Genomic DNA, 25,279 nt, shown 5'->3' with positions numbered 1-25,279 from the left:
TTAGCAATAAGAAAAAGAAATCGAAGGAATTAGAATAGGCAAAGAAGAAACTAAGTTATCACTCTTCGCAAATGATATAATTTACTTAGAGAATCCTAAAGACTCAAGTAAAAAACTACTTTTAATAAAAAAAAAACTTTAGCAAAGCTGCAGGATATAAAATAAACCCACATATATCCTCAGCATTCCTATATATTACGAACAAAGTCCAACACCAAGAGATAGAAAGAGAAATTCCATTTAAAGTTATTCTAGACACTATAAAATATTTAGGAGTCTACCTGCCAAGACAAACCCAGGGCTTATATGAACATAATTACGAAACACTTTTCACACAAATAAAGTCAGATCTAAATAAATGGAAAAACATCAGTTGCTCATGGTTATGCCAAGCTAATATAATAAAAATGACAATTTTACCTAAATTAATTTACTTATTCAGTGCCATACAAATCAAACTAACAAAAAATTATTTTACAGAGCTGGACAAAGTAATAACAAAACTCATCTGGAAGAACAAAAGGTCCAGAATATCAAGGGAATTAATGAAAAGAAATGCTAGGGAAGGTGGCCTATCCATACCAGATATTAAACTGTACTATAAAGCAGCAGCCATCAAAACTATTTGGTATTAGCTAAGAAATAAGAGTGGTGGTTCAGTGAAATAGGTTAGGTACACACGATGCTGCAGTCAATGACTATAGCAATCTACTCTTTGATAAGCCCAAAGAATCCAGTTTCTGGGCTAAGAATTCACTATTTCACAAAAACTGCTGGGAAAATTGGAAAATGGTAGGGCAGAAACTGGGCATAGACCAATATCTTACACCATATACCAAAATAAAGTCAAAGTGGGTTCACAATTTTAGGAATAAAGGCTGATACTATAAGCAATTTGAGAGAGCAAGGAATAGTTTACCTATCAGACTTATGGGAAAGGGAAGAACTCATGACCCAACAAGAGATAGAGAGCATTACAAAATGCAAAATGGATAATTTTGATCACGTTAAGTTGAAAAGTTTTTGTATAAACAAAGCCAATGAAACAAAGGTTAGGAAGGGAAGCAGAAAATTGGGAGAAAATCTTTACAACCAGTGTCTCCACTAAAGGCCTCTTCTCTAAAATATACAGGGAACTGAGCCAAATTTATAGGAATACAAGTCATTCCCCAATTGAGAATTGGTCAAAGGATATGAACAGGCAGTTTTCAGAACAAGAAATTAAAGATATCTATAGTCATACAGATGCTCTAAATCACTACTGATTAGAGAAATGCAAATCAAAACAACTCTTAGGTACCACATCTCTCCTGTCAGATTGGCTAACATGACAAAAAAGGAAAATGATAAATGATAGAGAGGACGTGGGAAAACTGGAACATCGTTACATTGCTGGTGGGGTTGTGAACTGATCCAGCCACTCTGGAGAGCAATTTGGAACTATGGCCAAAGGGCTATAAAAATATGCATACCCTTTGACTCAGCAATATCACTTCTAAGGCTGTATCCCAAAGAGATCATACAAATGGGAAAGGAACCTGTATGTACAAAAATATTTATAGCAGCTCTTTTTGTGGTGGCAAAGAATTGGAAATCAAGGAGATGCCCATCAATTGGGGAATGGCTAAACAAATTGTGGTATATGAATGTGATGGAATATTACTGTGCTATAAGAAATGAGGAGCAGACGGACTTCATTATAACCTGGGATGACGTATATGAACCGATGCTGAGGGAGGGGAGCAGAACTAGGAGATCATTATACACAATTACAGACACACAGTATCTCTGATGACTAACTTTGATAGACTCGACTTCTCTCATCAATTCAAGGTTCAAAGACAGTTCCAAAAGACTCATGATGGAAAAAGCTATGCACATCCGGAGAAAGAATTATGGAGTCTGAATGCAGATTTAGGCAAATTTTTTGCTCTCTTTTCTTTTTTCCTCTCTTTTTTAGTTTATTTCTCCTTTCTCATGATTCATTACATTGGTTATAATTCTTCTTTACAACTGAACTACTATGTAAATAAGTTCAATGTGAAGGTATATGTAGAACCTACATTGGATTACATGCCGTCTTGGGGGGTAGAGGGGAGGAGAGGGAGGGAGAGAAAATTTGGAACCCCAAAACCTGTGGAATTGAGTGTTATAAACTAAAAATAAAAATAAATTTATAAAAAAAGTAGTGGCACAGTAGGTAGAGTGCTGGGCCTGGTGTCAGGAAGACTCATCTTCCTTGATTTCAATCTGACCTCTGAGACTTACTAGCTGTGTGACCCTGGCTAAGTCACTTATAACGCTGTTTGCCTCAGTTTTCTTGTCTGTAAAAATCGACTGGAAAAGGAAATGGAAAACCACTCTAGTATTCTTGCCAAGAAAACCCCAAATGAGGTCACAAAGAGTTGGACTCAAAAGAAACAACTGAACAACAAAACATGAATGTAATGGAACACTACTGTAAGGAATGATATAGAGAATGTTTCTGAAAAACACTTGTAATGCACTAATGCAAAGTGAAGTAGGCAGAATCAGGACAACAATTTATAAAATAATAAGAATGACATCAACTGAGAAAGACTTAGTTAGAAACTCTGATAGAAACAATGATCAGCCATAATTCCAAAGGACTCATGATAAAAACAAGCTATCCACCTCCAGAAAGAGAGCTGATGAATTCAGAGTGGAGTTTGAAGCAGCTTTTCTTTTCTTTCTTTTTTGGGGGCATTGGAGGTGGCTAATATGGGATTTGTTTTGCATAACTATATATTTGTAATGGATTTTATTTTTCCTGCTTTCTCAATAGGTTAGGGGAAAGAGAGATGGAGAGAATTAATGATAAAAAAAATCAGAGGTTTAAGGAAAAAAACCTACTTTTGAGAGGTATGGGTAGGGGAAGCTCATACCTTGAAAAAAGTGAAATTAAGAATAACAAAAAGATAAAATGAGTAATTTTATTTATACAAAATTGAAAGGTTTTTGCACAAACAAATCTAATGCACTAAAAATTAGAACAAAACAAAAGGGGAAAAAACCTTTGCAATAGTTTTCTGATAAAGGCCTCACGTTCAAGATATATAAGGAACTGATTCGAATGTTTTAAGACTAACAGCCATTCCCTAATAGGCAAAGGATATGTATGAACAAGCATTTTTCAAAGGAAGAAATCCAAGCTATCAACAAACATATTTTAAAATGCTCTAAATCATAAGAGAAATACAAATTAAAGCAACCTTGAGATTTCACCTGTTACACTCAGAATAGCAAAGATGTCCAAAGACAAAAATGGAAAAATGTTGGACGGGCTGTGGGAAGGTAGGAACGCTAGTTCACTGTTGGTAGAACTGTGCATTGGTGCTGCCATTCTGGGAAGTGATTTGGAACTATGCCCCAAAAGTTACCAAACTGTGCGTATCCTCTCACTCAGAAATACCACTACCAGACCTATTCCCCAAAAGAAACCAAAGGAAGGGCAAAAAGGAGCCACATATGCAAAAATATTCATAGTAGCACTTTTCAGGGTAGCCAAAAAGTACAAACTAAGGGACTCTCCTCTTATTGGGAAATGGTTAAACAAATTGTGGCATATGAGCATAATGGGATATTATTGTGATAGAAGAAACGGTGAAATGGATGATTTCAGACTGGGAATTAGCACAGATCAAAACAAGCAGATCTGTGAGAACTGATACACTGATAGCATAATACTGAAAAACAACTCTGACTTTACAACACAATGTTAAGCCAAGAGTCTAAAAGGATGAAGATGAAACATGCCACTAGCCTAAAGTGATTAATTTAAAATGCATAAAGAAACACACATTTTTTGGACATGACCAAGGTATGGATTTTTTGCCCCCTCTGAACTATATATGTATACATTGGCAGTGTTGTTTATTGTTTTTAGTTTTTGCTTTTTAATTTCCTCAATGGGGGAGCACAGAGAGTAGAGGATGCATATAGGACAGATTAATCACAAAAAGGTGGAGGGAGGCCTTGTTTGGGAGGACATGGTATATAGTGACATAGTGATACCAAACAACGAGAAATTAAGAAAAGAACATCAACTAAACATTTAAAAATACACAGAGGAGAACAGGAAGAAGTTCAGAATGGGATGCAGACATGCTGAGCAATTTGTTACAAATTCAAATACAATTCTCTTTTCTGTACTTATTTGCATATTTGAATGTTCATGCCTGTTAAGTCCATTTTTAAAAAGGTTTCATGGGTTGAAGACTTTAGAATTCTGATCAATTCAATGATCAACCATGATTTCTGAGGACTGAATTGATGAAGCAGCTACCCACCTCCTGCCAGAAAAGTGATCAACTTAAAATGCAGAAAAGAAAAAAACGTTTTTGGACATGGCCAATGTGGTCATTTGTTTTGGTTGAGTAGGTATATTTGTTATGAGGTTTCTTTTTCTTTTAAATTGTTCAATTGAGGGGATGGATGAAAAGGGAGAGAAAATGCTTGTTAAACAGAAAAAAATAATTTAAAAAAAGGACAAAGGTGAAACTCCTTGACCTCAAGAAGCCAAAGTTTAAAAGGGAGACACAACATAATTTGAATGGGAAGGTATTAGCAGCTAGGAGGATCACGAAGGGCCTCTTGAGTCTTGAAGGAAACCAAGGACTCCACAAGGAAGAGATAAGAAATGCATTCCTGGAATGAGAACCAATTCGAAGAGCAAATGGGAGATTGAGGGTCAGGGTGTGAGGAAAGTAAAAGTAGGCCAGTATGTCTGGACATGAAGCAGAAGAGAATAATATATAAAAAGACTGGGGTAGAAGGGCAGGTTATGGAGAGCTTTAAATGTCAAATAGCAATGTTATTTGATCCTATGTGTACTCTGAATAAGATTACTGACATAGTCAAATCTGACGGATTAGAGTGGGGAGAGACTTGAGGCAGAGCAACTAATTATAATGCTATTGCAGTAGTCTGGGGCAGAGGTAATGAGGGCCTAAACTAGGGTCTTGGCTGTGAGTGGATAAAACAAGAAGTATTCGGTAGATGTGGTGGAGATATAAACAAGATATGACAAATGACTAGCTACATGGGGAGGGAGTGAGGAGTCAAGGATAACATCAAGGCTGTGAACCTGGATGACTGAAAGATGTTAGTGTTTTTATTAAGATGTCAATGTGATAAAATTTGGTCACAATGAGGGATCAATTTTGGGTTAGAGCAGTGTGCCTTGATGCAAAGAACACTATATTGCTGTTTACTCACACATTGCAATATAATCCATACTTTTAAAAAAACTAACCCTCACTAGATCCTATAGTATCTGCTAGCTAGCTATAATATAGGCTCTACTCCTGTTCTTGACAAAAGTCTTTGGAGAAATGCATATATCCATACATACTGTGCCTCTACTTCCACTGCTCTCCACACCCCTGCCCCTTCCAAACCCTCTGCAATCTGGTCTCTGACTTTACCATTCAACTGAAATTGCCTTCTCTAGTTACTAATGATTTAAAACCCAGGGGTAAGCAAATCACAGGTCAAGGGCCAAATTCAGCCCACTGCCTGGTTTTGTAATGTCTTGCAAGCTAAAAAGGATTTCTACATTTTAAAGATACAATAAAACTATTTAAAAACATAAAAACCATTGCTGGCTCACAGATGATACAAAACAGAGTCTTGGGTCCCTAAATTTGCTGACCCTTGAATTCAAATAGCTAAATCTAATGGCCTTTCTCAATTTCCATTCTTTTTCATCTCTCTGCAGTATTTGAAACTGTGGACCACCATGTCCTGCCTATTCTTTCTTCGCTGGGTTTTTGTGACAACTCTCTCTCTTGACCCTCTCTTCTTACCTGACTGCTCCTTCTCTGTCTCTTTTAGGGGATTATCAAGGACATCACACCTACTAACTATAATTTTATCCCAAAGCTCTCTCCTGAGCCTCTCCTCTTTCCCCTCTAATTTCTCTCTCAGATTAGTTAACCATCACCTAGAGAGAATCTGGCCCTGAGGAGATAAGATATGGGACAAGAGGGTGTAGAGGTAGAAGGGAAGAATGGTTAACAATGAGCCGAGAAGGAAAAGGGAGAAAAAGTTAAAAGGAGGTAGTTAAGAATAGGGAGCCCAAGTGGGGCAACCTCAATGAAGATTCTATATTTTGGAGAATTGGGTGGGGCAGATGTACAAAAGGAAAGGATGGGGGCTCTAATCTACTCTCTACTGGCCTTGGAAGTTAGTGATTCATTACGTGGAGTAAGAAACACCAAGTTATATGTCTTTCCTCATTAGTAAGATGAGTCAACACTTAGGGACAGATTAATTTACTTTGGCTAAAGAAAAACAAGTATATTCCTTGTCCTAGCTGCTAATCCTTTCTGGAGTAGAAAGAGAGCCAAACTAGCAACCAAGAGGTAGAAAAATCTAATATAGCTCTCTAATGATTTATTAATTCTATCCCTCTCCTCCACTACTCTATACCTCAAAACTCCTTAAAATAATCAACCTTTATTCTAGCCTTTGCTGAAGACGTAACCCATTATTTCACCAAGGACAATCATTCTACTTCTATCCTTGATCCTATCCACCCACAATCATCCCATCCATTCTAATTTCCACACTCCGCCAATTTATATTCCTTGTTGTCTATGTGCCCAGGTCTCTCTCATCCTGAAAAATCCTTAGCTGATCTGACAAACTTCTCAAATTAATATCCTAATTCTCCTGTAGTCTAATTTTTAAAAAAGCTGCTTAACCTCACTGCCTCAACTTCTCTCACACAAAATAATACCTTTCAGTATGGCTTTCCACCTCATCAATGAATTGAAATTGCTCTCCAAAGTTGCCAGTGACATCCTAATGGCTAAATCCAATGGTCTTTTCACCAGTCCTCATTCTTCTTTGACATCTCTGCAGCATTTGGGACCCTGCCTTGTTGGATTATCTTCTCTGGGTTGCCATGACCCTGATCTCTCTTGGTTCTCTTCTTCCCCTCTCTCTGGCTGCTCCTTCTCAGTCTCCTTTGCTGGATCATCAGCCTTTCCACACATAGGGATATTCCAAGACTGTGTCCTGGGTTCTCTTCTCCTCTTTCTCTACACCATCAGCTCTCACAGGATTCAGCTCTCTGAAAAAGACTCCTAGGTTTATGTATAAGCTCCAGGCTCCCAAATTCCAATCCTGCATCAATCTCTTCGGCATTTTGAAATGGATGTCCCATAAGCACATCAAATAACATGTCCAAAATACACCTTATTAACTTTTCCCCCAAATTCACCCTTCTTCCCAGTTTCCCTATTTCTGTTGAGAGCACCATGATCCTTCTAGACGCTCAGGTTCACAACCTCAGGGTCTTCCCTCCACACTGCACTCTCTCTCATGCTCCATATAGACAATCAATTGTCAAGTCTTATAAATTCCAAATCCTTCTTTTACTCCTATGGACAGTACCCTCAGGCCATCATAACCTCCCCTATACATACTACTGCAATTACCTCCCAAAAAAGCTTCCTTGCCTCATGTCTCCACTCTGATCCATCCTCCACACAGCTACCAAAGTGATAGTCCTAAAGCACAATTTCACTATCTCATTCTCCTGCACAAAAAACCTCCAATGTTGGGGCAGCTAGGTGGCACAGTGAGTAGAGCACCGGCCCTGCAGTCAGGAGGACCTGAGTTCAAATTTGACCTCAGACACCTGACACACTTACTAGCTGTGTGACCTTGGGCAAGCCACTTAACCCCAATTGCCCTGCCGTCCCCCTCCAAAAAACAAAATTAAAAAAAAACCCCTCCAGTGTTTTCCTATTGCCTCTATAATCAAATATAAAGTCTTCTCTTTGGCATTCAAAACTCTGTTCACAACCTGGCTCTAGACTACCTTTCCAGACTTACTATACATTGTTCTCCTTTGCACATGCCACATCTTCCATCCAAGCTCCTGCTCTGTCTTCCTCATATATAGAGAGCATTCAATCTCCCTTCTTCATGGCTTTGCAGAGGCTATCCATGTCTAGAATGCACTCCTATTCATCTCCACCTCTCAGAATTCCTTGGTTCCTTCAAAGCTCAGTTTTAGTACTGCTCCCCACATGATACCTTTTTTGATACCCCCAGCTGGTAGCATTCCCCAGAAATCACTCTGCCTTAATTTGTATACACTTATCAGTATACATGTTGTTTTCCCAAAGTTTCTTGAAGGCAGGGGCTGTTGCATGTTTGTCTTTGTTCTCTCAATGCTTAGTAAAGGGCCTGGCATTTGGTAGGCGTTTAATATGCTTAATGCTTGCATGACTTTGGTCAAGACACCTTACGGCATCAGTTTCAGCATTTATAAAACAAAAGTGTTATTCTCAATAACTTATATGCCCTTTCTAGGATTTTATGTACTTGGTATGCATACATTTGTCCATGAATAGGATAAATTTACCTTAAAATAAATTTTCTTCAAAAAGTCTTCTTTCTTTTTACTTAGGCAAATTATACAAAGCACTGGCTCAAATTTGGACAACAGAGTTACTTTTCTTCCAAAGTAACAAGTGTAGTCATTTTCGGTGAAACATTTAAATTACTTAAATAATTTGCTTTATTCTGAGGTGTCTTATTTTCCCCTCAATCACAAAACTACCATACAAACTCCTCAGTTCGGCATCTAGATACCATCTATCATTTCCAGCCTCATTTTACATTATTCTCCACTCTATTCTATTCATTCCAGCTAGACCAGCCTTCTCTCCACCCATCTTCTGTCTCTGTATTTTCAATAGGCTTTCCTCCATGACTAATTTCTTTCACTTCTCCACACTTTCTTCTCACTTTCCCTTCAAGTCTTACCTTAGATGCGCATCTTTCCTACAAGAAGCTATCTCAGATCTTCCTTACTCCATGAAGCCAACATACACACAAACACACCAATATGTTCTCTCTGGCCTCAAATTTTCTAAGAGCCTTTTCTCCAGGTCTCTCTTTCATATGTAGCACTCTACTTTGTATTATATTTATATGTGTATGTATTACTTATTCCCTTTGTAGACTTAAAGCTCTTTGACAGAAAGGACTGTATACTTTTTCATTTTGTTGTATCCCCAGAATCTAAGTAATGCCTTGAATTAAAAAGAAAAATTATTTTCAGGCATAATGTTTAGGTATAGTCTCAGAGAACCATAATGGAAGAGTCTAATCTCTCCCATGAACACAAGAATTCAGCATTTATGAACACTGTGTCACAAAGATCCTTGAACAGTGTTCTTTGCTTGTAAATACTAAAAGAAACCAACGGTTTAAAAAGGGCAGATAATTAGACAAAACATAACCTTATATAAAGGCTTTATAGTTTTCATAATGCTTTTCCATTTAATACTAAAGCCTTCAAGCTAAGTAGGGCAGGTATTTAGTATCCTCATGTTATAGATGAAGCTAAGGCTTCATATAGAAGTTGCCCAAGATCAGACAGCTAACAAAGCAGCAGAGAGCTGGGGCTTATTAAACTTAAGAGTTTCTTATTCCCTGTCCAGTGCTATTGCTCAAAGTTAAATTCCTACTGCATAATCTGGGATAGAAAGGACTTAAGCTACACTTAGAAATGAATATGATATAAAAACAAAAATCATCAATAAACACAAAAGTTTTAAAAATTTAGCATAATTCCAATCTGTATCGGTAGAAGATAGTAATTAACAATGAAATCATAGCTCCTTTAAAGCAAAAAAGTGTTATACTCCATTACTGGGCTTCTATTCCAAAAAAGCCATTGATCAAAAAAAATCCCCATATACTCCAAAATATTTATACTATTTATATTAGCATTTTTTGTGGCAGCAAAGAATTAGAAACAAAGTAGAAGCCTATCAAATGGCTAAACAAACTGTGATAGACGAATGTAATGGAATATTAGTGCACTGTAAGAAATGCTGTATATAAAATGTATACAGAGAAACATGGAAAGATCTGTATGAACTGATGCAGAGTGAAAAGCAAGAAAACAATAGATACCATGACTACAACAATGTAAATAAAAAGAACAACCACACACACAAAAATCAAAAGCAAATATAATAAAATTATAAAGATCCAAATATGACTCAAATGAAGAGATAAATTTACTTCCCTTTACGGAGGTGGAAGGTCCACAGGTGTTAAATATTGCACAGTTTTTGGTTGTTTTTTTTTTTTACTTTTTCAACATATCAATCAGCTGAGCTGACTTTTTTCTCCCTCTAAAAAGTACTATTTATTATAGGGGATGGCTCTCTGGGAGGGGGAGGGGGATATTGGGGCTAAATGCATTGTTGTAAGCAGCAATAAAAAATTTTCCCCCCAAAAATGCTGTGCTATGGGCAAATAGTGACTCAATAAAACCCGGTAAACTCTAAGTTCCTTGAGGGAAGGAGCCCTGTCAAACATTACCTTTGTAGTACTATCACCTAAGACAAAATCTTACAAAAAGTAGGTGCTTAACAAATGTTCTAGTTGAAATGAAGTGTCTGATTGATAACAGTGCCAAGTTATATAATGCTTTTGGCTCAGAGGCCAAAGGCACAACTGTGCTGAACAAAACCTTGTTATTTAAGTTGCCATCTCTTTTCTTATTCAGTCTTATGACAATACCATAAATACCTACCGTGATATAGCTATTTTAGTGACAAAATCTCCCATGACTAGGAATAGAGCAGGTTCCTTTGCACAAGGTGACAAGTTCTTAACCGTCTCAGGAACCCAAGAAGCAAGCCTGCACAGAGTTCTTTTGTCTGAAACAGGAAGGGCTCTACTGAGAAACAGTAACCCCTCAATCAAAGAGTTGCATCCATACAATCAGTTCTAACCCCAACACTATTCCTAGACCAGATTTCAAGAAAAGTAAGAGGGTTCTGTGGCTAGGTAAGATTTTGTGAGCAGTTCTTAGAACTTGTCCCAAGCTAGAGAAGAGAAGGGGAAGGTTCACAAAAGTCATCACTTGCAAAGGACAAAAATACTTAAGATTTTGGTCCAGAAAAATACAAAGTGGCCACTCCACGTCCCCTTTCTATAGGAAAAGATCATTGTGGGAGCCATTTCTCAATGTTCTACATAAGTATAGGAGCCCTAAGTGAAAGAGAATGCCCCAAATAACGACACCTCTTGCATGTGCTTAAAAGCTCACAAACTACAGGAAAAACTCCATTTCCACTCAATAACGTGGTTGAAGGCAAGGGCAACAGAATCATAAAAACTGATCAAAGTAAACATTTTTCTGGTTAGGTTGTCAACCTTCGTAGATACTGTACCGTGGTGCTAATACAATAAAAATATTTATTAAAGATAAATATGAATTATAAAAAACAAATTTGACAAATTGAAAGGATTCTTTCAAACTACAGACTTGGAAATGTAATACTTTCTAAGCTACATTTTCTTCTCAAATTCACAAACAAAAGGGTCTGTAGTCCATGCAATGAAAACAATTTAATTTTTACTAACTATGACTATATCCCAAGGCTGTCTCTTGGGCTCTCTTTTCTCTGTACACTCACTTGACGACCTCACCAGTTTTGATGGTTTAAATATCATCTCTATGCAGAAAACTCACAGATCTGTATGTCAAGCCCTAGATTTCCTGAGTTCCAATCCTATATTATTGAATATTTGAAATTGCTTGTCCTTAAGGCATTTCAAACTCAACAAGTACAAAACAGAACTCAGACTTTTTCCCCCCAGACTCGCCTCTGTTTCAAGCGAATCATCTTTCTTCCAAAGTCACCCAAATTCAAAACCTCAAGGTCAACAGCAACTTACTCTCACTCACTCCACATATTTAACTAAATGATGAGTCTTATCATTTCTATCTCTAACATCTCTGAATGTCCTCTCCTGCCCACGCACACAGCTACTTCATTCAGACCCTCTCATCTTCTCATATCTGGACATACTGCAATAGTCTCTTATCTGATGTCACTACCTCAAGCCCCTTTAATTCCAATCTATCTTCCACACAACCACCAAAGTACTTTCTTAAAGTGCAAAGGTGTTACCACCAACTACTCAAAAAATTCCAGGGGTTCTTCGTGATCTCTAGAATCAAAAGTCAATAAACATTTATTAAGCACCTACTATTTGCTAGACACTATGCTAATCAATGGAGATATAAAGAATGGCAAAAGACAGTCCCTGGCTATCAAGGAGTTCACAGTATAATGGGTGAGACAATATGCAAACAAATATGTTCAAACTAGCTATATACAGTATAAATTGAAGACAACCAACAGAGGGGAGGCATTAGAATTACAGGAGCTCAGGGAAGGCACTAGAATTAAAGAGGTTCAAAAAAATCTTCCCATGGAAGGTAGGATTTTAGCTGGGATTTACAGGCAGTCAGGAGGTATCCATGAGGAGAAAGAGAGGCATGGAGGACAGTCCCTGAAACTGTCCGGAGTCAAGTGACAGAGTGTCTTGTTCTTGGAACAGCAAGGAGGCCACTAAGTATTTGATGCAGTGTTAAAGTACTAAAGAATCCTGGACAGGGGGTATGAGAGGGAGAGGGCAGGTTATGAAGGGCTTCCAATATCAAACAGAGGATATTTGGTCCTAGAGATGATAACCACTAGAGATAAAAGAGTAGAGGGGCTGGCACTATTCTGACATGCTTTAGGAAGATCCTTTTGACAACAGAGTAGAGGATGGACTTAAGCTGAGAGACTCCTCTAGCATTTAAAGATCATTATAGCCTCACCCAAGTTCCTACCTTTCCAGCCTTCTTACATGACTCATTTTCTCTATCCAATCTTAATGGCCTAAACATTAAGCATACACAACACTCCATCTTTCCTCTAGGTGCTTTTGCCCAGGTTGTCCTGTATGCCTGGAATGCACTCCTTTCTTATCTTCTACTCTTTGGAATCCCTAATTTCCTTCAAGACTCAGATCAAGAGGTACCTTCTAAAATACATACATATACATATACACATAATACACATAAACACATGTGGTTTCCCTATTAGAATGAAAGTCCCCTTGAGGACAAGGGCTGTTTCACTTTTCTCTTTCCATCTCCTGTGCTTAATAAGCACTTAATAAATGCTTATTGATTGACTCCACCATAATGAATTTATGGAAACCAAGACATAATGTAGACATATTTCTCCACGGGAAAAATATTAAAATTTAAGGTTTCATTTCTGACGAAGAACTCATCATTGAAATTAATCAAAAGAATGGCAATGAAGATTCTAGCTACTCTGCCAGATAACTTAGAGTTTAGGGTTTGTAGATCAACAGCTGGAAAAAAAATCAAGAATCATGCTGTATAGCCCCTTTTACCTAATACAAACAAAATGAGGCCTTAATTGTATTTCAGAAGCATGAGAAATTCTGTCAATGCTTTGCTAAAATCTAGGTGTGTGTGACCTTGAATTGGATTAGATTCTCCCCAAAGTGTTTTTCAGCTCTACAAGTCTGACTTAGAATGTTAATTTTCTTATTTAAAATTATTATATGGGCATATAGTTGTTATATAAAAGAATTATAGATTTAGAGCTAGAAGGAATCTTAGGACAGGGGTACTTAACTTGGGGTCTCTGAGCTTTTAAAAAGCATTTTGATAATTGTATTTATTATAATTTATTTCCTTTCTAATACTATATATTTTATTTTATGCATTTAAAAATATTATTCTTATATGGAGTCAAGAAGCTTTATCAGACTGCAAATGGGGTCCAATGACACAAAAAACATTAAGAACCACTTCTTTAGAGGCTGTCTAGTCCCACCATCACTTGCCAAAATTTACACAGGAATCAGACCTTGGACTGGAACCTAGCTCTTTTAAAAACAACTTCGACGATCCTTCCACAGTACCTCTTTTATGACTCAGTTCACAAACATTTATTAAATGCTATTGTACCAGGCATTGTGCTCAGTACTGGTAATATAAAGTGAAAAAATGACTGAGCCCTGGCCCTGAAGAATACACTCAAGAAGTACACACATAATGTTTTGTTTCTTCTTTCTCGTGGTTCCTCCATTCTTCTTCATGTGACTAATGTGAAAATGTGTTTAACATGAATGTACAGGTAGAGCCTGTATCAGACTGCACACTCTCTTGAGGAGGGTGAAATAATTGGAAACTCAAAATCTCATGGAAGTGAATGCTGAAAACTAAAAATAAATAAGCTAATTATAAAAAAAAGAAATACACACATAACAGGCATCACATGGCCATATAATATAAAGGAAACAAAGTACTGTAAGAAAAAAAGCATTTTTAAACTCTTTTATACAAACAATTTATTTGAGCTACATAAAGTCATAGAATGACCTCATCATTGTCCTTATGAGCAGAATTATGTCCAAAATGTGATCTAGAACCCAGGCCTCCTAATTCCTAGGCCATTGCTCAATGAGAGTCTAATAAATCTAATTCAAAATACATTTATTAAGGATCTACTGTGCGCAAAGTACTATGCAATAGAAACACAAAAAATGAATAATCCCTGTCTTCACGAAGTTTACTGAGAGAATCTACTGAGGGATACAGCATGCAGATTAAGTTAATACAAAATATATACAAGGTAATGAATATTAAGAGGGAGACAGCATTAACAACTTGAGGAGAGGGGCATGAGAAAAGGCCTCATGTAAGAGGTGGCACCTGAATTGCACTCTAAAGGAAGCTAGAGGTTCTAAGAGGTAGACAGCCTATACAATGACAGGGAAATGGAAAGTGCAGTTCTATAAAGGAACTGCAAATAGGTCATATTTAAATTCCACACTGACAAGTTTTTATTTTATCTTAGAGGCAACCCACTGAAGAATTTTGAGTACAAGGGCAATGTTTCATTTTTGTTTTTATATACTCAGCTTCTAGCAAAGAGCCTAGGACATTGGAAGTGCTTAATAACTAGCTGACTTAGGACTAACAGGGTCACACCTGTGTTTTAGGAATTTTAATTTAGGAGTTGTATGGAGGATGGACTAGAGAGAGAAGATGTTGAAAAGAGAAAGAAAAACTGAAATAGCCCACGTGAAGGATGATGATCACATCAACCAAAGCAGAAGTCATGTGAGCTGAGATGATGTCGAGGTTGAATAGTCAAGATTTGGCAAATGATTAGATACTGGGGATAAAGGACAGATAGAAAAGAAATAGAGTCCAGAACAACTCTGAGGTTAAGAACAGAGGGAAAGAACTCATATGTAAAAGAATATTTACATTAGCAATTTTTGTTATAGCATCAAACTCGAAACAAAATAGGTACATAACAATTAGGAAACAGATGAACAAACTGTGTTATAGAAATGTAACTAAATTTTATTGTGCCATAAGAAATGCTGAATATGAGGGATTCAGAAAAATGTAGAAATACTTGTATGAACTGAAGCAAAGTGGAAAGCAGATCCAGGAGAACATTTTCATGAACACACACACATACATATATTTTCGTGCGCGTGCACACACAGGTACGTATGCATGTATTTCTAGGAAAACTCTGAAAGACTCCAGAATTCCAACCAGGGCAGGGATCAACCATAACTTGAAAGACTGACAATGAAATATACCTTTTACTTCTTGGTAAAGAAGTAATAAACTCAATCAATGGTCTCTAAAGTAGGCACCAGGATCCCCTTGGGGCCTACGGCCTGACTCCAAGGTGGGGGTGTAATCAACCAATAGAAGGGTGGGAAGATAGTTTGCATACTACCCTCACTGCCATAGCCAACTGCGGTCTTCTCAATAAAAAAAAAATCTCTCTTTATCCCTCAAAATTCCACCACTCTACCACTCTCTCTCCCTCCGGTTCAAGTACCTGATACTTCCACTAGCTGCTGCCCACAAAAGCTGGATAAGTTTCACTTGGGAAAATCTCACTTTTCCCTAGCCCCCTAGAGAACAGGGACTATTCCATTATTGTCTCTGCATCACCAGTGCCTAGCACATAACTGGCACTTAATAAATTTTTGCTAACAAAATGAACTTTTAAAGGAAAAATTTATTGAATTAGCTTGGAAAAGTCTGAACTCTTGATCCTGCTGTACACTTAAGATACTGTCTCATTCCTCTTCTCCTTTTCACTTCTAAACTCCTTGAAATAGTCTACACTTGCTGCCTCCACTTCCTCAACACCTACTCACTTCCCTCAACCCACTACCAATTGTTTGTGCCTATGACTACTGAAACTGCCATCCTGAAGATGACTAATAACCTAATTGCCAATGCATAAAATTTCTTTTTAAAAATTGTTTCATGAATTTTACATTCTATCTCCCATTTTCAAGTAAGTACTTATTTGCACAGGCTATTCTTCATACCTCATGTACACTCCTCCTTCATCTCCACCTGGCAGAATCTTTGCTTTCTTTCAAAAATCAAGAGTCAGTTCCTCAAGCTTTTCATGACCCCCCAGTTGCTGGTACTCTATCTTCTCTCAAATTACATGTTCTCTTCTTCCCTAAATCAAATAAAATGCAGGCTTCTTGAAGAAAGGCAGTATTTTGTTTCTAAATCCCTTACATATGTTAAATGTTTATTGAATTAAAATGAAAGAAAGGGCAGAAATACAAAAAATAAAGGTAGAATAGGGATTGACAAATGGCTACAATGGATGAGAGAAATAGAGAGGAATCAAAGATAATAATGAGGTTTCAAGTTTAAGGGACTGAAAATAATGGTACTACCATCAAAAAATAGCAAGTGGCAGAAGCTTTTTGGATGGCAGGGAGAAGAATTTATTAACCACCTACTAGGTGCCAGGAACTGTGATAAATGGTTTAGAAATATTAGAATAGGGAGGGGCGGAGCCAAGATGGTGGCTGGAAAGCAGGGACTTGCGTGAGCTCCCCTCCAGGTCCCTCCAAAAACCTATAAAAATGGCTCTGAACAAATTCTACAACTGCAGAACCCACAAAATAGCAGAGGGAAGCAGGGATCCAGCCCAGGACAGCTTGGATGGTCACTGAATGAGGTCTATCTCGCACTGAGTGGAAGGGAGTAGAGCCCAGCGTGGGCGGCATCAGGACCAACCTGACCTGGAGTCAGGCAGAACAGGCCCTAGCGCCCTGAATCAGTGAGCTGTGGCAGTTACCAGACTTCTCAACCCACAAACCCCAAAGACAACAGAGCAGGTTAGTGGGAAAAGCTGTGGGGGGACAGAGTGAAAAGAGTTCGTGGTTCAGTCACCGCCCAGGGCAGCGGGGGTGGTACAGCTACAGAGCTACAGCTGCAGTTGCTTCAAGCCCCAGGCCCACCTGGTGGGAGGAATTAAGTGGCAGATAAGAGCTGGAGTGCAGAGCCTGTTTAAGATTTTCATCAGGTCCGGGGTGGGGGTTCTTGGGGAAGGAGGAGTGCTGGTATGGCAGAGCTGGCTGTATAGAAATAGCTCTGAAATCAACCGCACAACCCCTCCAGCTTAGAACAAAGTACTCTTTACTCTACAAGCAGTCATACCCTGCTGAAAAACTCAAGGGTCAAGAAAGTTGGCTGAGAACATGGCCAGGCAGCGAAAATGCACTCAGATTCAGTCTCAGACTTTGGAACTTTCTTTGGTGACAAAGACCAAAACATGCAGCCAGAAGAAGTCAACAAAGTCAAAGAGCCTACATCAAAAGCCTCCAAGAAAAACATGAACCGGTCTCAGGCCATGGAAGAGCTCAAAAAGGAGTTGGAAAAGCAAGTTAGAGAAGTAGAGGAAAAATTGGGACAAGAAATGAGAAAACCATGCCTCCTCAAAAAGATCCCAAAAAGAAAACTCCTAGGAATATTGACACCAAATTTCAGAGCTCCCAGGTCAAGAAGAAAATACTGCAAGCAGCCAGAAAGAAACAATTTGAGTATTGTGGAAACACAATCAGGATAACACAGGATCTAGCAGCTTCCACATTAAGGGACCAAAGGGCTTGGAATATGATATTCCGGAGGTCAATGAAGCTAGGTTTAAAACCAAGAATCACCTACCCAGCAAAACTGAGTATCATGCTCCAAGGCAAAATATGGATTTTCAATAAAATAGAGGACTTTCAAGCTTTCTCAGTGAAAAGACCAGAGCTGAATAGAATATCTGACTTTCAAACAGAAGAATCGAGAGAAGCATGAAAAGGTAAACAAGAAAGAGAAATCATAAGGGACTTACTAAAGTTGAACTGTTTTGTTTACTTTCCTACATGGAAAGATGATGTGTATGATTTATGAGACCACAGTATCATAGTATCTGAAAGGAATATGCATATATATGTGTATGTATATACATACATATGTGTGTGTCTACGTATGCATATATGTAGGTGTGTGTGTGTGTATAGACAGAGGACACAGGGTGAGTTGAATATGAAGGGATGATATCTAAAAAAATCAAATCAAATTAAGGGATAAGAGAGGAGAGGAATATATTGAGAAAGGGAGAAAGGGAGAGATAGAATGGGGTAAATTATCTCACATAAAAGTGGCAAGAAAAAGCGGTTCTGTAGGAAGGGAAGAGGGAGCAGGTGAGGGAAGAATGAGTAAATCTTGCTCTCATCAGATTTGACCTGAGGAGGGAATACCATACACACTCAATTGGGTATCTTACCCAAAGGAAAGAAGGAGGAAGAAGATAAAAAACGGGGGACGACAGAAGGGAGGGTAGACGGGGAGGAGGTAATCAAAAACATAACACTTTCGAAAACGGACAAGGTCAAGGGAGAAAATTCAATAAAGGGGGATAGGTTAGGAAGGAGCAAAACATAGTTAATCTTTCACAACATGAGTACTGTGGAAGGGTTTTACATAATGATATGCATGTGGCCTATGTTGAATTGCTTGCCTTCTTAAGGAGGGTGGGTGGGGAGGGAAGAGGGGAGAGAATTTGGAACTCGAAGTTTTAAAAGCAGATGTTCAAAAAAAAAAGTTTTTCCATGCAACTAGGAAATAAGATACACAGGCAATGGGGCATAAAATCTATCTTGCCCTACAAGAAAGTAAGGAAAAAGGGGATTGAGGGGGAGTGGGGTGACAAAAGGGAGGGCTGACTAGGAAATGGGGTAATCAGAATATGTACCATCTTGGAGTTGGGGGGAGGGTAGAAATGGGGAGAAAATTTGTAATTCAAACTCTTGCGAAAATCAATGCTGTAAACTAAATATATTAAATAAACTAAATAAAATTAAAAAAAAGAAATATTAGTATACTGAATTCAGTTTTTGATACTTTAAGGTTAAGGTACCACAGAAAAATAAAGTGGAGATATTCACTTAGACATTTAGAAACTTGGGGAAAGAGCTTAAACAACCTAGACATACAGATTTAGGAGTCTTCTATACGGAGAACTGATAGAAGAAAATCGAAAAGATCAAACAACAAAAGAGAAAATATCCAGAGAGAAGGGGACCCACAGGACAAAACTTCCAGAACACTCAAACTTAAGGAGTAGGAGGAAGATGATCCAGAAAAAGGAGACCAAGGAGGTAAGAGAAACAGAAGAGAACTGTTACAGAAGCCTAGAGTGGGTAGCCAACACTGTGAACTACTGCAGAAAGGTTAAGGTGGCTAAAGAACCGAGAAAAAGCCACTGGATTTGGCAAACAAGAGGCCACTGGCAAGCCTGAAGAAAGCAGTTTTAGGAGAGCACCAGGCAACATTTAGATATCACAGATTTAGGACTGGAAAGGTCCATAGCGATCATTTCATCAAACCTACTAATTTTACAAATGAGGAAACTGTGAGGTCCAAGGAGAATGACTTGCCCAGGTCACAGGTGACAGAGGTGACATCTGGACTCAAATTCTTTTACTCCAAAGTCAGTACTCTTTCTACAACATGATGAGGGCATTATAAAGTGAATTTTAACCTGGCAGTTTAGCAATGAAGGAAAAAAGAAAGGATGGTGGCTTAAGGGATAGCATTGTGAAGGTCAATTTCTAAGGCTCCTTCCAGCTCTAAATACTAGAACTTAATGATTCTCAACTTAAAAAAAAAAAAGGGAAGATTATCTGTTAAAAGAAAAGGCATTAAGAAAGAGAGAATAAATTGGAAGACTTGAGGAGATTGGAAGAATCCTAATAGGGAAATGTGGAGAAAGCAAGAATCCTTCTATTGCTCAAACTCGAGTATAAGACTTCTTGACTTTGGCAAATAAATTAAACTTCAGCACAGGTACCAACCAGGAATATAAACAAAATGATTATCTAAACATGAATATATATTTGCTGCTACCTAAACCTTCTGGGAATCAATTTATATCTGCTAGATGAGAGCATATGATACTGTAAGTCATATTATATTGTAAGATAACATAAATTCACCCACTCCTAACTGCCATATCAGTAAATAAGTCAATCAGTAAATAAGCATTTATTAAGTACCTCCTATATAGCAGGAACTGTCTTAAACACTGCGGATACAAAAAAGAGGCAAAAGACAGACAATCTGGGCTCTCAAAGAAATCATAATCTATAATGGGAGACAAGCAAATATGTACACATAAGCCATACACACAATATAAATAGGAAATAATTAAAAGAGAAAAGGAACTAGAATTAAGCGGAGTTAGGAAAGGCTTCCTGTATAAGATGGGATTTTAGTTGGGACTTCAAAGAAGCTTGGGAAGCTAGGAGGCACAGATGAGGAAAGAAAACATTCCAGGCATGGGGAACAGCCAGTGACAGTGTTCAGTATTAAGAGATGGAATGTCTTATTTGTGTAATAGCAAGGTAGTCAGTGTCATTGGATCAAAAAGAACATTAGAGAGATTAAGGTGCAAAAAGACTGGAAGGGGGTGGGAGGGTGGGGAGGGGGTAAGTTAAGTTATGAAGGCCTTTGAACATGAAACAGAAGATTTTGTATTTAATCCTGGGAGTGCTAGGGAGCCACTGGAGTTTATGGAGTAGGATTATGACATGGCTGGACCTGTGCTTTAGGAAAGTCACTTTGGCAGCTGAAAGAAATATGTATTGGAGTGGGGAGAGACTTGAGGCAGGCAGGCAGACTCACCAGAAGGCTATCGCAATCCTCCAACTGTGAAGAGATGAGAGCCTATATCACAGTGGTGTCAGTGTCAGAGAAGAAGAGGGAACAGTCAAAAGATGTTGCAAAATGGCAAAAATCAACAGACCTTGGCAACAGATTAGATATAGAGGTGAGAAACAGTGAAGAATTGAGGGTGCCACCTAGGTTGGGTATCTGGGAAACTTGGAGAATGGTGGTGTCCTCCACAGTAACAGAGAAGTTTGGAATGGGGCAGGATTGGGGGAAAAGACAGTGAGTTCAGTTTTGGACATATTGAGTTTAGACATTTGGTTCAAGATATATCTAAAAGGCAGTTGGAGATGTGAGGGTGGAGACCAGCAGAGAGGTTAGGAAAGGATATATAGGTATAAGAACCATCAGCATAGAAATAATTGAATCCATCAAAGCTAATGAGATCATCAAATGAAATAATATAGAGGCAGAAGAGAAGAGGATTGAGGACAAAGCCCTGTGGGACACCTACCTACATTTAGTGGGCATGACCTGGATGAGGATCCAGCAAAGGAGACTGAGTAGGAGCAGGTTGACAGGCAGGATGAGAACCAGGAGTGGTATTCCAAAAACCTAGAGAAAAGAGAATATCAAGGAAAAGAGTGTAATAAACAGTGTCAAAGGCTGCAGGGAGGTCAGGAAAAGTGAGGCTGAGAAAAGGTCACTGGATTTGGCAATAAGGAAATTACTGGTGACTTTGGAGAGTGCAGTTTCTGTGGAATAATGATAAAGCTGTAAACTGGGTTGTAGAGAGTTAAGAAAGTGAGGTGAAAAGTGGTGGCGCCTATTGTGGGCTGCCTTCCCAAGGAGTTTAGCCACAAAAAGCAGAAGAGATACAGTAAGATTGTTAGCTAGGCCAGAAGGATCAAGTAAGGGTTTTCTGAGCATGAGGGAGGCGTGGGTATGTTTGTAGACAGCTGGAAAGAAGCCAGTAGATGGGGAGAAACTGAAGACTAAGTTAGAGAGTGGGGATCACAAAGGGCTTATTACATGAAAACAAACACAAACACACACTAACCTCTACTAAAACTTTCTATCAACATAGTTTTACTGTGTGGCTATCTGGTAATGTCAGTGGACCACAAGTTTTGGCAGGTTTGACCAAGCAGGAGGGCTTTAAGAATCCCTCCTTCCACCCAATCAATAGACTATCTTCTAGAGTGGGGCTTAGGGCTGAGAGTGTGATCTTCAGAAAGCTAATGAAACAGGTGATGAATTTCTTTGGCCATAACTCAGACAGCCATCTCCTAAGTCACAGAGGTGCTATGATTTGTATGAGTGGACGAAGTATCAACACAATGAAATCACAGATCTTTTGAAGTATACACACACAAATATATGTGTATATGTGTACTGTATCATATACCAGTCACATACTAGTATTAAACCAGTTCCATATAGCAGTACCATATACTAGTAACAAATCATATACCAGTAATAAACGCGAGTAGATGAGTTACACATTACCCACCAAAATAAAAACCAAAACACTTTACTTCTTGGAGATTTGATTCCAACCAATAAAGTATCTCTCCAGAAGCTCAACAGGTAAAATAAACTTTACTGCCCTGTTGGCTACTGATTTTTGGTAAGGGAAAACTAAAATCTGTTTATGCATATACAACAAAGTGGAAATGTCCTGTAGATCTCATTGTGCACAAAATGAAACAAAAATCTGCATTTATTCTAACACATTTTAAGTACTTTACATACAATGTCAACCAATGAACAAATAACTAGGCGTCTATCCTTGAAAAACAGGTTAAGCTTAAATCATGAGATTCTATAATTTTTTAACAACATATCCTTCAACAATAATGAAGTGTGTATTAATCACAGCAGAATGGTTCAGAGGAACTTTCCTGAGGCTGCATCTAAGTACACCCGACCCAGAAAGTATTTTTAGCAAGTGTTCAATCAATGCTGGTTTTGCACATAGCCTAAATTAAAATAGAAATTGGGTGGCATAAATTTAAAGTAACACAGTTACACGAGATTTTTAAAAAGCTATCTGATTAGTACTTAAAATATTTTACCACCTAATAGTTTTGAGACATGATATCCTGCTATACCTAAGCCAACCACAACCCAGAATCTATGCGCACTACAATTAAGTAATGTGAAAATCACATCATTGCTGCTTTTAAGGAAGCATCACACCCCAAATAAAGGTTTCAAATTCCATAACTTGATAAACCTACTATATATACCTCAACATTCAAGGTCCTGGAAATAACCAAGTGCCCTCAAAACTAAAACACAGTATTAAAAATTACCTTAAAATTTAACATTTGATGAATATTTATTATGCCATCTGCATAAAATTCTATGATACATAATAAAACTGATAAACTAAATCATCTCTTCCCATGTATGAACAGCTATATTTCTCAGATAATAAAACACTGATATCCCCGAGATTATGAGGAGCATACTCAAGGATGCATGCAACCATTAGTTTGATTAAAAACGATCGTTTCATATAATGAAAAATGTAGTATAACAAAAATAACTTTGGGGTAAATTAGGCATGAATTACAGCCAAAAATATGGTGCACACACTATGTTAACATGAGACTGTGTGCAATAGGAGTTTTTGTAACAATAGCCAAATATTTGTTTAAATAAAAATGGTTTCCAGTCTAAATTTGAGTTTTATTCATATTACTGAATCAAATTCAGGATCTAGTTAACATATCTAGCTACAGTGCAACAGGCATACACTGGTCTGAAAAGAAATGTATTGTGAACACAGAGTTCAACATCTCTCCCAAAATCCAGTCCTTTCTTTCAGGATTTAACTCCAAGGTGCAGAGAAATTCAGAATAATAAAATGCCTGGGTTGGTTTTTTTTTTGTTTTGTTTTGTTTTGTTTTAATCTAGTTTTGGGGGGGTGAGGAATTGAGGTTTTTTTCCTCCAGTTCAACAACCCTCTTTTGTACTGAAATCACCCCTTTAAGAGTCAGATACATCGAGATTAACGGGGCTTTTTTTGTTCTCTTCCCTATGAATATTTCAAAATGCTGGTAGCTAGAGAGTCCTTCAGTTCAAACAGAGGCCCAAGATTTTGTCACATTAACAGTCGAACCAATGTTACTTAACTTTGGATTAGATCAGCTGGAATATTTACAAATCCTTGGGCTCTCTTAGAACAAGTTCTTTTACAATCTCACAGAACACCCTTTTTGTGTGTGATATTGGTATATCACAGGCATCGCAGGCACCATCCCTACACGTACATACGTAACTGTAAAAGTCTTCAACTTTATGAAGACTTTAGGAAATGCACAAGCACATTTCTTTAGCTTTTTCCTCAACTTTTTTTTGGGGGGGGGAGGGGGGAGCAGTTTCTTAACCAGGCATACACACCAGCACAAGTATATGACGCTTAAAAACAAACACTGGCCCCATTCAACCCTCGCATCAACACTAAAAGCGAGTCACTGAAGAAGTAGAAGTATGCGAAGCCTAAAAACTAAACTGACGGTGGCCACGTTCTACCCTGCCAGCGATGCAATCGATTAATACAAGTCAATCAGCACAAGCCCCATCGGTGATGGAAAATTCTGAAGATGCAGTACCCCTAGTCTGGCTCTCCAGGATCGTCGCACCCGCCCCACCACCTTTCTCCTCTCTTGGAGCAGCCCAAAGCAGAGATTCCAAAAAACTGTTTTGCTTGAGAAGGGAGTGAAAAGGCCCGAGGAAGTATGGGGGTGGGAAAAAAGTACCTTTTTTTTTTTTTCTTGGCCTTCCTCACTACCTAGACCACTTCCACAAATGCTTTCCTGCCTGGAGTACCTCCTTTAGAAACCCACACGTAGTGGAATAGCCTGAGAATCACACAAATGTTCCATGGTTGCCCGTGGGATGGGAAAAGGGGGTGGGGGCGGAGAGGAGGAAGCCTCTTACCTTCATATATCAGTCGCGTCCTTTCGGATGGAGGGATGGAAAATAAAAAATCGTCCAACCCCCCCACCCACCCCCAGCCAGGGCTGGCTCTCAGCGCCCCCCGGGCAGCAGGAGCGGCCACCAGCCCGCTGGCCTCAGCAGCCAGCACCACCTCATACTGCGGGGCTTGCAGCAGCACCGGGTGAAGGGAGGAGAGGGGGAGGGGAGGGGGAGAGGGAGGGAGAGGAGAGGGAGCAATGAGCTCCTTTTACCACTCGCCCCCCCCCCCAAAAAACCTAATTTACAGCACCCTAGTCCTCAAAAAAAAAATGATGAGACCACCAAGGAGCAGGAGTGGGAGAGAACCCAGGTGATAAGGTGGGGTGGAATTCGCACCACCACCGTCCCCCCTACAGAAAAAATCCTAACCCTCTCTCCCCAGACACTCCCCCTTCAATTCAG

At 38.6% G+C, this 25,279-nt stretch overlaps 1 protein-coding gene across 1 annotated transcript in view; it reads right to left on the bottom strand.

The window, feature by feature from the left end:
• PTPN4 (protein tyrosine phosphatase non-receptor type 4) overlaps positions 1–24,879 on the bottom strand; it is a 225,920-nt gene extending 201,041 nt beyond the window's left edge. The window contains exon 1 of the mRNA XM_036742995.1: positions 24,839–24,879. The gene's annotated coding sequence lies outside the window, so the exon portion shown is untranslated. The remainder of the gene's footprint in view (positions 1–24,838) is intronic.
• Between the last annotated feature and the right edge of the window lie 400 nt (positions 24,880–25,279).

Source organism: Trichosurus vulpecula, chromosome 2 (genome assembly GCF_011100635.1).
Source record: "Trichosurus vulpecula isolate mTriVul1 chromosome 2, mTriVul1.pri, whole genome shotgun sequence".
NCBI classification, from domain to species: domain Eukaryota; kingdom Metazoa; phylum Chordata; class Mammalia; order Diprotodontia; family Phalangeridae; genus Trichosurus; species Trichosurus vulpecula.
The sequence above is the reverse complement of the archived record's forward strand: the minus strand, read 5'-3'. Positions and strand labels throughout refer to the sequence as shown.